The following is a 15,301-nucleotide window of genomic DNA, read 5'->3' on the forward strand; positions in this document are numbered from 1 at the left end:
ATTCATAGGCAAGGGACCCATCCCCAAAGGGTCAGGACCCTTCAGTAGATGAACCACAGGGCAGAGGTGGGCCCCAGCCTGGGTCTGATGAGGACCCTGGAGCAAACCCCTGCTTTCCAGGCACCTAAAGGTGAAGTGCATTTGAGATCAGGGGAGGAGGGCCTGCTGGAGCCTGGTGAAGGGATCTGTAACAGAGAGCAATAGGGGTTTGGAGAGTGGCCCTGGCCTCATAGAGAGGCTTACCAATATAGAGAAGTTAGGAATCCAAGCTCTGAGGAATCCTGCCACTAGAAAGGAGCTTTGGATCACTGAACCCATATGGTTGCACAGTTCATGTCCTTAGGAGCCTTTTTATCACTTTTTTTTTTTCATTCTTTCTGATATACTCAGGAAAATTTGGGTTGATTTCCCCAGTGTCTGATTTTTTTAATTATTTTTACTTTGTATAATTATTCTTGAAAAGGGCAAAAAAAAAAAGGACAAGAATTTTTTTTATGTTTTCTGAAGTGTAACATTAAAAAAAAAAAAAAAAAAAGACTATTTAAGGGAAGTGGTGAGAAAAAAAAATGCAGCCTGATGGCAGGCTTAAGTAGCTCAGGTGGGGCACCTCAGATGCAAGATCCTCAGGTCCCTCGTGCAATGCTGGGTTTTGCAGTTGTCTCCCCCTTTTCATACCCATTGGCTTTCACGTTGCTATTTGGTGCAAACTAAGCTTCACTCTTAGGTCCACAGAGCCTTTTGTACAGGGGGCTGCATACATTTACCACTATCATGAACAAGACCTTCTTATATCCTCTCCTCCATACACTTGGTGCCTCTACAGCTTCCAGTTGTTCCTTGAGGGAAAACAAGGAAAACACTGCCTTATTTGGTGTGAACGTGGATGTTGATGAAGACCTTGACAAAGTAGGGCGGTGTGGCTCAGAGACAGAGCCTTTGCTTAGCAGGCGGTAGGTCCTGGATTCCAACTCAAGCACTGATGAATCATTTATAAATAAAACTAAAAAGTTAAGAGAAGCCAAGGTCTAAGTATTTTTAATTCTCCGCCTAACTCTCTTTGTTTCTGCCTTCACTTAGATTCTGACAGGAACAGTCTTTGCTGCCAGCATCTTGAATTTTCTAAGAAACTTTTCTTATTTTTCAAATCTTCAGTTGTTTGAAGCTCCAGGAATAGTCTCAGGGACTGATTAGCCATTTTACTGGGCAGCAAAACAAGAGATAATATCTAAAGCAAAGTTGAACTGTAGTAAGATTTATCAAGATTACGTGTGACACACACACACACACACACACACACACACACTGTAGCAAAGTAAAATATATTGTTAATTAATACTGTTTTGGAATTAACGTGCATGGGTGCAGGGTTCCCGCAGCAGGGCTTGAGCTGGGTGCTGCGTAGCCGGCAGGAGATGGGCCCTGGCCGCCCCCTCAGGGCCGAGTGGGGGTGGGAGACGCGGCTCCGGGAACCCCACGTCTCCGAGGGAGGAAGGAGGCGACGCCCTCCAAGTTGAGGGCGCAGGAATCGAGCTCCTTCGGCGGAGGCTATGGGGGACCAGCTCCACCAACCCAGTCGGAACCAGCGGGGACGCCGGCTGCGAGCCCCGTCGCCTCCCCTCCCGGGACTTAGCACTCGCAGCCCGGGAAGGAGCTCGCCAAGACGAGACAGGCCGCGTCGGGCCGGGGACCTCCGCGGTCTCCTGGAGCCCTGGTCCCTGGGGCCGCGGTCAGCGTGAGGACGGCTGCAGAGCGCCCTCTGGTGGTTCTGACTGTTGAGTCGGCTCCTTGGCTGAAGGTCACCGGGCGTCCGAAGCAGCGGAGCTCGGAAACCAGAAGGAGCTGGTACCAGCCGGAAACTCGGACGGGGAGATCCCTTCCCTCCTGTGCCACCCGAGGTCGGCCCGGAGCGACCGCTCGCGCCTGCGCGGCTCCCCGAGCCCTGCAGGAGGGGTTTCAGGGGCCCCGGCCAGCGGCGGGGGATCCCGCGGGCCAGGCTCCACCCTCACGCGGCCCCTGGGCGGTGGATCCGCTGCGAGTCGTCAGACCCCAGCTCGCAGCCTGCAGCCAGCGCACGGACGCGCCTCTGCCCAGCCAGGCCGCCTTCGCCGACGACAGCAGACACGGAACAGCTGCCTCCCGGGAGACCTGGGCTCGGCTTCCGTCCGACCGACCCGTGGTTTCTAGTTTGAATCGTGGGAGGAGAAAGCCTATGGATCTGGCTTTAAAAGGTCTCTTTTGGAAAGGCTGAGAAAGGAAATCTCTCTATTTTCAGAAACGTTAAAAAGTTCAGGAAATGAGATGCCACTTTCTCCAAAACCCCGCCTCCTTCATCCGGCCGGTTAGCTCAGTTGGTTAGAGCGTGGTGCTAATAACGCCAAGGTCGCGGGTTCGATCCCCGTACGGGCCATGACGTTTTGTTCTTCAAACTCTCCAAGTTTGAGCTTTAAAAAAAAAAAAAAAAAAAAAAAGGCGTGAGGGGAGGGCACCCAAATTACAGTTTTAGGGAAAACTTCTGGAGGCCATTGGGAAAGTCGGAGGAACTGAAAATCGAGCCACTGTGCCTCGGCAGGGAAGGGTGTTCCCAGTCTTCCCAGGTCCCTCCAGGTGAGCGAGGGAAAGGAGCCGCGGAGCAGAAGAGAGGCGCATCCCCGTGAGTGTTTTTCTGAGTCCGTCAGTTACCCGGTGCCAAGCGCGTCCCTCCGCTGTCCCGCGCGAGGCTAGGCGGGTAGGAGCCACGGTTTCTTTTCCTCCGCGGCTCCTTCGCCTTTCCTCCAGGGCCCTGCCTCCGCCTGCCTCCGTTCTAGAGACGGGAAGAGACGCAACAAGTCTGGACTGTCCCGTAGCAAAACGGAACGCCGAGCCAGCCAGGAGTCGAACCTGGAATCTTCTGATCCGTAGTCAGACGCGTTATCCATTGCGCCACTGGCCCGCGGCGAGGGGACCCCGCAGTGAGGAGCCCCTCGTGTCCTCCGCGGCTCTCCGGGGACGCCTCCGAGACGCGGCAAACCACGACCGCGAACGGTGCGAGAAAAGCATGCTTGTCTCGGGTTTTTCTGGCGCAATGCACACTCACGTACGAATGCCCATTGAAGACGTGGCCGGTAGTGAACGTCCGCGTGGTTTTTAAATGACGGGGTGGAGACGTCACTCAGTCTTTTCTTCCCGCGATCCCTCGCCGTGGGCAGCTCACTGTGAAACGCTGCTGTAGCTCAGGGCGGCGGCTGTCGGCACGCGGACATGTGTTTTGAAAAACACATAGAAGTATTATACGTTTTTAAGAATTACATTTGACATAAAAACTATTTACTAAAGTATAACGAGTTTCTCACGAGTTTGAAAAGCCAATCGCAGGCTGTCGCCTCGGCTCTTGGGCTGCGGCCAGGACGTGAGAACTAGACCGTCCTACAAGAGGCAATCATCTGTGGAAGATGGAGAAAACGCAACCGCTGTGAGCAGGATTTGAACCTACGCGGGGATGCCCCATTGGATTTCGAGTCCAACGCCTTAACCACTCGGCCATCACAGCCCCTGAGACCGTGGCCTGTACACATCACCCTGAAGACCACCATAAACCATTTGCCATGTAGCATGAGCGGGATCAGACAACACCCACGGGGCACCAAGAGTCTCTTCTATAGTCGAAGCCCTGTTCCACGCACCTTAGGTCACAGCAACCACCAACGCACATATTAAAAAAAACAGCAGAGCGACTTTCTACAGCATTTGCGATCTATTCTGTTGGCCTGCGGTGTGTCAGTCACTGTAGAAATAATGACTGCAAAACAAGCGAGAATCCTTCTATAATAGAACCCATTATCTAGTGGTAAATAAATCCGCCCTTGACACCGGGAGCTGCTGGATGAATGTAGTCATCTCTGCACAGTAGGGTCCCTAGCGGCTAAGCTGCTTCTGCTTCTGGCTGGTGGCAGCTCTGCGGCTCCTTGCTCCGTCTCCACCAGTCTTTCCCACATTCGCTCTTTACTCCTGAGCCAGAGTCGGCTGAGACTCACACTTTTAGGCAGTCACTTATTGGCACTCCTTGTCTCTCTCCCTCCCTCAGGTTTCCACCCCAGTTTCCACCTCCATTTCTGTATTTGTCACCTTTTGTCATTTGTGTAGTTCTCTCTCCCTTTCAAGCAAGAGCTCCTGGGATATGCACCAGTGTCTTGATCTTCACTTGTCTTTACTTTCCGACTTGCTAGGCTTGGGAAACAGTGCAGCTTTGTTACTTGAACATGTATCTGTTGCTTGAACAAATCTTCAGACTCAATCATTTTTTCCCTTTCCACCCTCCTACCAATGCCCTCTCTTCTCCCTCACCTGGCACATGCCAGAGTCACTGCCCAGCCTCACTCGGCTCCCTTGCCTCTGCGTCTGTACTTCTCTGACCACCTGCACTTCTGATGGCCAGAGAAAGCACTCAATTGGCTGAGTGGTCTCACTTTAATTCAGGACAGTGTCTCTCAAATAGTCTTCAGGGCTGACACATCACTGTACCCTAAGACACTAGATCATCCCACCCCACTCCTGCTGTGAGTGCCTATTTATGACCTTCCCTAAGCTCAAAGCCCAACCCCTCCTCTCTCATCTTCATGTTCAATTGATGACTTTGCTCCCTGTTTCACTGAGAAAATTAAAGCAATCAAAAGTGGCTTCTACGAACATCTACCATTACCCCATCCCTGCCTCATCCTCTGTAGAGACGCTGTGTCCTGTGCTCTTGTAGAGGGGACCAGTGTCTCGCAAAAGCTAACGCTGATTCCCAGTCACAGCAGCAGCTTTTAGTCCTTCTTCTTCTTGTGACATGTTCTTTACCTGACTTTAGGGTAAAATTCCCATTGTCTTCCACTTAGTGATGTACATTAAACCTTCTTCAACAGCTTTTCATGGTTTGAGGGCTCATTGCATGTTGTGAATAATATTCCACTGTATCCATTTGTCTACTGAATGACAACTGATGGTGATTATAAAGCTGCTATAAACGTGTATACAGGCATTTGTGCAGCTGTGTTTTTAGCGCCTTTGGTTAGAGGCCAAGGAGTGTGATTGCTGGATTGTATGGTAAATGTATGTTTAGTTTTGTAAAAAATTGTCCAACTGTCTTCCAAAGTGGCTCTAACATTCTGCATCCCCCCAAGCAATGAATGAGTTCCTGTTGCTCCACATCCTTGTCAGCGGTTTGTGTCATTGTTCTATTTTTGGTGGTCCTGATAGGTATGTAGTGGTATCTCATTGTTCTATCTTGCATTTCCTTGATGATGTATGATATTCACATGCTAATTCGCATTTTGTATATCACTTTAATGAGATGTCTGTTAAGATTTTTGACCCATTTTTAGTTGGTTTGTCTGTGTTTTTATTTTTGTGTTTTTAAGGTTCTTTGTATAGTTTGAGCCAGTCTTTTGTTTGAGATGCCTTGCTTGTCTTCTATGGCTTGTCTTCTCTTGATATTGTTTTTACTACAGCAGAAATTTTTAAAGTTAATGAGCTTACCAATTATTTATTTCTCCACAAGTCATGCCATCAAGGTTTTTTCCTTAATCTTCTAGGAGTTCTGTAGTTTTGCCTTTTTCATGATCTATTTGAGTTGTTTTTGTGAGCGGTGTAAGGTTAGTTTTTGGATTCATTTATTTTTTGCATGTGGATGTCCAGGTTTTCCAGCACCATTTGCAGAAAAGACTAATGGTCTTTGCTCCATTGTGTGGCCTTTGCTCCTTTGCCAAAGACCAGCTCACTGCGTGTGCAGGTGTGCTGCAGGGCTTCCTCTTCTGCTGCACTCGGTTGTGTCCCCTGTTCCTTCTCTTTCCTCACCTATTTCTTCTCGGTCTCCTTTACCAGGCCCCTGCTGTCCAACGCTCCCCAGGACAGCTGTGTCTTATTTTAATAAGTGTGTGATCAGCTCCTTACCTACGCCAGGCCTTGTCTTCAATATCATCTCAGTGGTGAATTACACCCCAAACATTACATTAAAAAATGAGAAACTCCTCCCATTCCAGGATTTTTCCTCCTCATTCTTTATTTTTTCTCCACACCACTTATAATCATCTTTTAAACACATTATATAAGTTATCTCTTTTGAGTATTGTCTGTCTTCCCTATGAGAATGCAAACTCTAGGAGGGCGGGGGTTGTGTTTAAGGCTAGATTTCTGGAACCCAAAAGTGTCTGGCAGATGGATGACACTACTTCTCCCTACCATGTCAAAATCCTCTTTAAATGGTTGCTTAGCCTCAGTCTCTAACTACCAGTGTCTTTTTATAGACCCTTTCTGCTCTCAGAAAACTGCAATAGAGAGGAACACTTTAGTCTGACACACATGGGTATAAGTATTAGTTCCAATTTCTACAATTGTGTGACCATGGGCAAATTATTTAACTTATCTAGCCTTTCCTCAGCTTCTGCATCTGTAAAACAGGTTAATGACTGTAAACAACAATTGTACTAACCACTTAGACTTGTTAGTTTATTTATAAAAGATCTTAAATAATTGATTTAACAGCTAGTAAGAAATGGTAATTATTAGTATAGTTCTAGTGACTTCTTTCCCATTATTAGTTTCAACAGCATGGTATGTAAACCTCAGAGATATGGGTTTTGGGAATTTGAAAGTACATCCATATCCAAGAGGATACTAAAGAAGACTAAGTGCTGCGGAGCCAGGAATACCATTTGAATTACATCTCACATACTAGCGCCACATGTTGGTGAGGTCAGCTACCCTTCAAGCCTCCAGGTCTCAACTTAAAATTAAGAAAATAATTTTTTTCCCAGAGAGTCACGGTAAGGGCTGTTTTATATTCAGCCGAATCCAGTAAGTGTCTAGTATGTTGTAAGCACGTGGACTCACTGATGAACAAGAACAGACACTGCCCCCGCCCCGCATGCGACTCACCCTCCAGGAGATGGACAGGAATCTGGTAATGGCACTGATACCTGTAGGCTGTGCGAGAGAGGGAAGCCCTGGTGCTACCAGGAATCTGGGACTTTTCACTCGGGAGTTCAAGGAAGTAAGTTCTCAATAAGTAATGGGTCTAACCATGAGTAAGAGACGAGTGGGCACGGGCCGCGCTTTTCACCTGGAAGGGGCTCCCATGCGAAGTCGCCCAGTGGCCGGGAGACCTCTTAGAGCGACCCCCCCGCCAGCCGGGAGCACGGCCCGCAAGACCTGGCAGTGGGCGACTGCAGGCGGAGAAGCGCTCAGCCGCGGGGCGCGGAGCCGCTCCACGCACACGCGAGTGTTGCAGAACCCCACGTCCGTGAAATGTGCGGTGTTTCCACGCTCTTAGTGCTATTTTCTGCCTTCTTCTCTCTCAGGTCAAAACACCCGGGATCTGAGGCCCGTTGTGACTCAAACTCCAAGGAAATTGACCGCATTTCCTTAAAGGGGTTGGGAGAATTCTCGGTGTCACAGCGTCCACCGACACAGGGCCGGAGGAGGTGGCCTTGGCACACTGCGTCCGGGCTGCACCCCCGCAGGCCGCAGTCTCCGCCGCCGCGCGGTCACTCAGAGCAGGAGCAGAGTCCAGAGGAAGAAAGGCTTCCCTGGGTGTGGGTTAGGAGGGTGATGTCGCCCTCCTTCTGGAGGACGTCCATTTTTAGCAAAATAGGTGAAGAAACAAGTCTTTCCCCCTTTCCTTTCTTGTTCTGCAAGTGTTAAACTGACTTCAGAAATGGCCTTTCTCTCCGGAGGGTTCCGCCACGTCCTGGGGACATCGGATGACGCCACGGTCCGGCGGCGGGGCGCCTGGGGCTCCACCGCGAGACCAGGCCGGTGCTCCGCGCGGCTCTCGGGACTGGAGATGGGCGCCCGCTCCCTCCGAGGCCAGTTCCTTTCTGTCCGCTCTTCCCGCTGGACTTCCTCGGCCCGCCGCGTACAGGCAAAAGGGCGACAACCGCTGTTTCCGCCCGGTTTCGAACCGGGGACCTTTCGCGTGTTAGGCGAACGTGATAACCACTACACTACGGAAACGCGCTGCTCGTAGATCTTTTCTGAAGGTAATGAATACTCTTTGCTGCCCTGGCTTGGTCCAGAAACTGTTTTCCTTGCAGAAAAATTTCTACTCAAAGCGCTGCTGCTCCCCTGGTTTTCGACTTGGTGAAAGGAAAGGCATCATTCGCCAGGGGCCGGTATTTAGCAGCAGGGACCCATTCGCCGAATGAACCACTCTCCAGTTCATGGTGTTCACGGCAGCCCCCTGCGGTGGTTGCAGGCAGCTTGGAGAGGGGATTTCGCCCCTGGGAACCGAGTGGAGTGGCCACGATCTTTGGGAGCAATTTAGATATTTAAGCTCGAAGAGAAAGAAATTAGACTGGGGATGTGTGAACGGAAAGAAATGGGAATGCATAGGGTGGATGGGGAGGAAGGGATGGTTTTCTAAAGAGGGGGAGGTGTATGTTAACCTGAAAATGATGAGCGAAATTGGAGAGGTTAGGGATAAACCTCTCCATCTACTGAAGAGTTTTTGTTTTTATCAAGGTGTAACTGACATACATTAAAAAGCACAGGTCTGTGAAAAAATGTGACATCCCACTGAAGATTCAACTCAGTAAACACCAAGATTAACATAAAGAAATCTATAATTATGCAAAGCCACATTGAAATGGCTTAAGTCAAAGAAAAAGACATCTTAAAAACAGCTGGAGAGAAAAGATTACATTTTAGGTTAAAAATTTTAAATTGAACAATAACTATTAATTTATTTAACTAATAGTTGAATAAATATTAATTTATATTTAATAATATAAATTTGATAATTTATATTACAGAAGGCAGAAGGAACAAAGAACAGGTAAGTCAAATAGAAAACAATACAATGATGGATCTAAATCCAATCATATAAATAATTGCAGTAAATGTAAAAGGGATAAGGCATTAAAAATATTGTCAGACTAGATAGTAAAATACTAAAAAAGTAAAGAGGCAATGCAAGCTGAAAAAAAGAACACAAATAGGTTAAAAGCAGTGATGGGTTTGTAGATATATCAATATCAGACAGTAGACTGCACAGCCAAAGGCCAGAGATAAAGAGGGATAGTACATAATGACAAAATGATCAGTTCATCAGGAAGAAATATTGATCTTATATCAAGCCAATTGAGAGACTAAAACAACAAAATAGAAAATAGCAACCCACAATCATGGTTGGCGAGTTTGAAGACACCTCTGACTAATTGGTGAGCAATGGGAAGAAAAGAGGGAGTTGGCTGTGATAGATACCCAGGAAACTCTACCTAATCAGCATCTAGAGCGTCATAACCAACGCTACAGAATGCACACTATTGTCAAGTAGACAAGGGAAAATTACCAAAATAGAGCCATAGAGAAAGACTGGATAAAAATTAAAGGAATCAAAATCAGAAGCAAAAAAGATAATTAAAAAATCCCAGATATTAGGATACATAAAAACTACATTACTAAGTAACCCCCATAAAACTAGAGTAGCACTGAGAAGGGAAACAGGTTTAAACATGGAGGTGGCCGAGAGCAGGAGTTGACCCCTAGGGAGATGTTCTGTATGGTAAGTCAGCATCTTAGCTGTGTTGAGTGGATCTAGACCACCAAACAAGAACAAAGTGGGTTATTTCAGATGGAGATGAAGAGGATAAACGGGGGCTCAAATAGGGAGGAGGGAGAAGACTTCCCTAGAAAGTTGCAGCAGGACTTTGTGAGGATTTGAGGTGGAGGGAAAGGAGGGGAGGTCCTTCTAACAAGATTGTTGAAGAGTTTAGTTTGGGGTGCTGTGCTAGGAAATCCAGGTAGAGATGGACCTCTGCACTAGAGATTTGAGGGAGATTTCACTTGGGGATTATTTTGAACTGCTCAGCTCCAGACAAGCAGACAAGATCCATACAGTGAAAGACACGTGTTGGGGAACATCTAGGTGCTTGTGTGACCACGGTTAAGCTGCGTGGACTGCGGAAGAACAGAGTCTGCAAAGTAACCACGTTTGGAAGCACGGTTAGATACTGTTAGAGAGACCAGGACACACCATCACCTCCGGGCACGCCCCAGTCCATCCTCCATCACCTGGAGCTGACAAGTTTCCCGTGATAATCAAATCAAATCGCTAAAGGGTATCCACACCAGCGCCCAAGGTCAACTTTTACGGTCACCGGAAAAGAGCCAAGAGCAGCTTCGCTGGGAGTGGAATTTCCAAAAGCACAAGGTACCGAAAGGCCCCGCTGGGATTTGAACCCAGGATCTCCTGTTTACTAGACAGGCGCTTTAACCAGCTAAGCCACGGAGCCAGCCCCGAGGGCGCCCTTTCGTTATGCAGTATTTGAATATGATTTCAGACTTTTGTAAATGATGTCATTTCTAGAATTTAATTCGTCAGATCATTCGAAAACAAAAAGGGGTAAATACTGCCGTCAAAATCCAAGGAGAGCTTTAGTTTCTAAAGGAGGATATGGAGAAGAGATTGAAACCCTACCTCCCTGGGGAGGAGTCATGCTCCTGCATGGACACTGACCACCCTAACCTCTGCTGGCCAGGCAGGGGCCTTTGCTGAACCCCAGGGGGAAACGCGTCGGCGGTGTTAAGCATCCCCGTGCTGCAGCTGGCCTGCGCTCTTCAATGTGGAGGAGGAGGGCTCTCCTCAAAGCTTGGCATCTGACACAGGGATGCTTCCAGGACTGCGGATGTGAGGTGCACCTGTCAGCGCTCTGTCTGACCCCACCCGCCGAGCTCCAGGCACCGGGCGCCCAGCCTCTTGCGGTCTGCGGGGGAGCCCCCCCCCCCCCCCCCCACTGCGGAAGGCCGGCTCCGAGCTGGGGGGGGGGGCAGGGAATCCTTAAAGGTCAAACGCAGAGCTCTCCGGTACTATGCAAAAGGAGGAGCAAAAGCAGCAGGTGGGGCTGCGGCTTCTGAAGACCTGGCTCTGCGTCGCCACCACACTGTAATTCAGGAGCAAAAGCTGTGTAGACAATGGCCGGTTAGCTCAGTTGGTTAGAGCGTGGTGCTAATAACGCCAAGGTCGCGGGTTCAATCCCCGTACGGGCCAGGTTGTCAGGTTACTTTTTGTGATTCTCACTCTGGGAAACAGTGAATGGCTGCAGCTCCATCCCAACAGAGACCAGAAGGATCAGCCCATTACTTAGATACCTAGTACATGAACAAGATAACATTTTTTAAAATAAATATCTCTCTAAGGTCATTTGCATCAATTTAACATCAATTTAGCTCAAGCACAAAGTTAAAAGATTGAAAAATTTTCTTTCCATCTTTATTCTCTATCAATCCAATTCTCACCATCCCTATCAGAGGTGATCTCTTAATTTCTCATACTATATCTTTCCTGGCTTTCTTTATACATATACATGTAAATATTTACATTGATTCTTATTCTGTACTTCTTTACATAACTGAGGGCCTCCTTTACTCGTCAGTGTGAAGCCAGATTTAAAGATAGGTAGTTAGTGTAGTTAGGTAAATCTGGTCAAATATTGAGTAAAATTGAAAATGAAGGCCTTGTTGAGAATGGAGCCCAGGAAAGCAAAGCAGCACTTGGGGAAATTGAAATGTTAATATTCCCAAGGCCCAGAGCCCATTCTAAAGAAAAGTTAATGAAGCAGCTCCCAGCAAATAGGAGGTGCTAATCAAAAGCGGCCCCAGGCCCTTACTGCCCAGATTACTCCTCTGGCCCATCTGCCCCTCACCTTTTGGGCCTCCCCACTTACTTTCTATCACTGCAAGAAAACAGAACCAAGCCAGAAATGCAGAAAAGCTGAAAGACCTTAGCTAGAAAAGAGGGAAGACCTGCCCGCTTCCATGGATTCCACCTCTTGGGTCCCCTTCTTCCTGGGGGTGGGGGGGGGAGTCTTTTCTGATGTCCGTAATAAAGCTTCTACTTTCCACTGTAAACTTGCCTCAGGGTACTTCTCTGGTGTTATACTTCAGCATTGGGGAAGAAAGGACTGTCCCTGGGTAAACAGCGGTAACAAGTGTATCTGTCTTGTCAATGAGCAACTCATGTTACTCAGGCTCCAAGTATAAAAATATGAGTCATCTTTTTCTTCACATATTTTACAGGTAGTACTCAATTATCCAAAATGTCTCCCAAGTTCAATAGACTCATTCTCCCGCCACAACAGCCACTTCCCAATTCTCAAATTCCAGGAGGTTACTCTCTTTGCTGCCTTAGGACCCTCTGGGCCCTGTCCCAGAATGAGGTTTTTGATCACACAGCAGGGAGCATCACTGGAATGACAGGTGTGTGGCCTATCTGGTGCTTCTCTGTCCCACAGCCCCGAGTCCTCCTGTGTCTGCACTGAGCTGCTTTCCCATTCTCCTCACCCATGATGGTGCTCCACAGTGCAGCTGGACTAGTCAACTAGCTCTTGGAGTTAGACCTAAGTGTTCCTGATGAAATTCCCAATGGCCTCCTTCTAAAAGTGCTGTGACAATCCTGAAAGTTTGGTTCTGCAGCAAAGGGTTCTAGCTTTTGGCATTTCTAATGTTGATATTTTCAGAAATTCTTTGCATTTATTGAACACTGGCTCCATCTTTCTGTGATGGACTTGTCTATTCAGATGTTTGCAGATAGTGACTATAAGGTGAGACTCGGGCAGTGGAGGGAGAGCCCCACCTTCATGGATCCCACATACTCGTGGAAAGAGACAAAAGGTAATGCTCCTGGCAGAAAAGAACTGTGAAGAATAAAGCAGAGAAACTCCTTAGGAGCACTCCGTCCTCTGGGGTGGACAGAGGACATCCTAGTGAGGCAGGACAGGAGTTAAGATACCACCTCTTCCTTGGCTTTGTGTTTTTGGAGGACTGAACCTCATTTGCCCAAGGGAGAGAAAACCTGGTAGAAGGTACGGCTCATTATGCTGTCCAACCTTTCCACAGGCTGAGTGTTAGAGTCTGTAAACAAGTCTGGATGGCGCCTGGTAAAACGCCAGGGGAAGTGGTTTGTGAAGTAATGCCAGCGAGCCATTAAGTGTGGAGATTCCTTATTGGTTGACTGCTGTATCTAGTTTATGTTAATTAAGATAAGCTGTGTGGAATGTATAAATACCTCTGTTGTCCTACAATAAAGGGCTCCCACTCCTGCTGTATCAATCTACACAAGTTGTTGGTCACACCACCACCACCCCCCCACCCCCCCCACCCCCCCACCCCCCCCCACACCCCGTTATTTTGCTGCAGCCAGACTGCGGCAGCTGAGGGCCAAAAATCTCTCCCATAGTTTTTATTTCTTGGAGGGCTTGGAGTCTTGCCGCAGCCCAGCTGGCTGGGCAAAATATCCGGGGGGTGACGAATGACTTGTGTAGATTGATGCAGCAGGAATGGAAGACGTTTATTGTAGGATCTGAGCGATATTTATACATTTTACACAGCTTATCTAATTAGCATAAAATAGATACAGCAGTCAACCAATAAGGAATCTCCACACTTAATGGCTTGTTTTTGTTACTTCACAAACCACTCCCTCTGGCATTTTGCCAGGCGCCATCCAGACTTGTTTACAGACTTTAATATTTTCCCCTTTTGTTTAATTTAAATAACGACCATAGTGTTTTTTACAGAAACACCATAAATAACCTGCTAGAAACAGAAAGGGAGGATACAAAATGCTACAATACCAAGTTAATTGATGGCTCCATGCAAGAAGCCTTTGGAAAAATTATACCAGCAATGACACCATTTGTAAAGATATCGAGTTACATTTTGTTGTAAATTACAGTTTGTTATCTCAGTCCAGATAAAGCAGTGTCTCAATAGATTAACTCATAGTCCAGGTAAATCACAGTCCAGGTAAGTTCTGCAGGCAGCTAGCTTAAGTTGTAGCAGCAGAAACAGCAACAGCTCCGAAGTTTCCTCTGGTTCTCAGCAACATTGTAAATTCTTTCACCTTTGTTTTCACCAGCACTGGGAGGAAGGCAGGAACTTGGATGGCTAAAGAAAACCCTGTAGCATTTCACCAAGAAAACAACCTTCTGAACAATTTAGTACATTATCTCAAGGTTTTTTTTTACATTTGAAATAAGCCTTAATAGTACTCAATACTCATTAGCTTCCAGGTGTGGGAGAACCATTGTAGTTACTGACATTGGAAATGATCAAAGTTCAGGGATGCCAGTAGCGTCTTCTGCCAGCTGTAGCATCCTGGGTAGCCCCAGATGGCCCTGGGGAGAGTCCCAGACTCAAACTGTTTCCAGGCACAGGGAGCAAGAGCCTGCAAGACTGTGCCTCCAGGTTAGGTCTAGATTTGGGCTCGCAGTGGCGTTCCGCTCCCCAGGGCAGCGGGGCGGGGAAGAGCCGGCACCTGCCACTTGGAAAATTCTTGCTGCGCCATGATTGGCTTGAGCAGGTGGTAGCCGCCTTGTCGATTTATGCACCCTCCGATAATGAAAAGTATTCAGTAATAGCCTTTTGTTGCAACTTTTTTCCTGATAATTCTTCTTCTGAACTTTCTTTTTCTTTCTGACTAGAGTTTCTGGGCTTTTATCAACACATGCCCTAACTATTCTTGGTTCCACTGGGGTGCCTCCTTCCCTTAGTAATTTACTTCTCACCCCTTCCATATTTTCGTCACAAAGACAATACAACATTTCAAGACAAAACAAGACACAAACATACTGTATCAATCTTCTCCATTTTCTCGAAATGGCCATTTTTCCTTTCACCCTATCTGCCTAGGGACGAGCAGATTGTTCCCGTCCTATCTATGGACAAGCAGCTTTTTTCGTCACTTACCCCCGAGTGTCTCGGGGCTCCCCGTAACGGGCCACCATCTGCCGATGTCCCGCTGCAGCAGAATAACCGGGGGGGGGGGGGGGGGGGGGGGTGACGAATAACTTGTGTACGTTGATGCAGCAGGAATAAGAGCCGTTTATTGTAGAATAAGAGCGGTATTTATACATTTTACACGGCTTATCTAATTAGCATAAAATAGATACAGCAGTCAACCAATAAGGAATCTCCACACTTAATGGCTTGTTTTTGTTACTTTACAAACCATTCCCTCTGGCATTTGACCAGGCGCCATCCAGACTTGTTTACAGACTTTAACAGAGTCTAACCCCGGGTCCTGTGCATGCTAGGGAAGTGCTCTACCACTGAGCCACACCCCAGCCCACCCCATATTTTCTACTGCCCACTGGAGCCTAGGATCATTCACTTGCTAATTAACCATTGAAAGACCCTCCGATTCCCTGTCCAAGAAAGACGCACGAGGCACTGGCTGCAAACGCATGAGGTTTATTCAGACACAGACGCCTGCGGGTGCTCAGCGAAACCTCAGCCGGAGCTTTGGTGAGCTGGCACACCGGGCTTTGGGGTACAGGTCTTTTATAGG

At 47.7% G+C, this 15,301-nt stretch overlaps 1 protein-coding gene and 6 non-coding genes across 7 annotated transcripts in view; 2 read left to right on the plus strand and 5 right to left on the minus strand.

Moving 5' to 3' along the window:
- LOC143401644 (uncharacterized) overlaps nt 1-15,301 on the minus strand; it is a 742,139-nt gene that overhangs the window by 128,799 nt on the left and 598,039 nt on the right. The gene's annotated exons all lie outside the window — the stretch shown is intronic.
- Trnai-aau (transfer RNA isoleucine (anticodon AAU)) lies at nt 2,334-2,407 on the plus strand. The gene has a single exon. It is a non-coding gene; the product is annotated as a tRNA-Ile (tRNA).
- Trnar-acg (transfer RNA arginine (anticodon ACG)) lies at nt 2,857-2,929 on the minus strand. The gene has a single exon. It is a non-coding gene; the product is annotated as a tRNA-Arg (tRNA).
- On the minus strand, nt 3,445-3,526 carry Trnas-cga (transfer RNA serine (anticodon CGA)). Its single transcript has one exon. It is a non-coding gene; the product is annotated as a tRNA-Ser (tRNA).
- On the minus strand, nt 7,896-7,968 carry Trnav-aac (transfer RNA valine (anticodon AAC)). The gene has a single exon. It is a non-coding gene; the product is annotated as a tRNA-Val (tRNA).
- Trnat-agu (transfer RNA threonine (anticodon AGU)) lies at nt 10,174-10,247 on the minus strand. Its single transcript has one exon. It is a non-coding gene; the product is annotated as a tRNA-Thr (tRNA).
- On the plus strand, nt 10,929-11,002 carry Trnai-aau (transfer RNA isoleucine (anticodon AAU)). The gene has a single exon. It is a non-coding gene; the product is annotated as a tRNA-Ile (tRNA).

This window comes from Callospermophilus lateralis, chromosome 6 (assembly GCF_048772815.1).
Source record: "Callospermophilus lateralis isolate mCalLat2 chromosome 6, mCalLat2.hap1, whole genome shotgun sequence".
In the NCBI taxonomy this organism is placed as follows: domain Eukaryota; kingdom Metazoa; phylum Chordata; class Mammalia; order Rodentia; family Sciuridae; genus Callospermophilus; species Callospermophilus lateralis.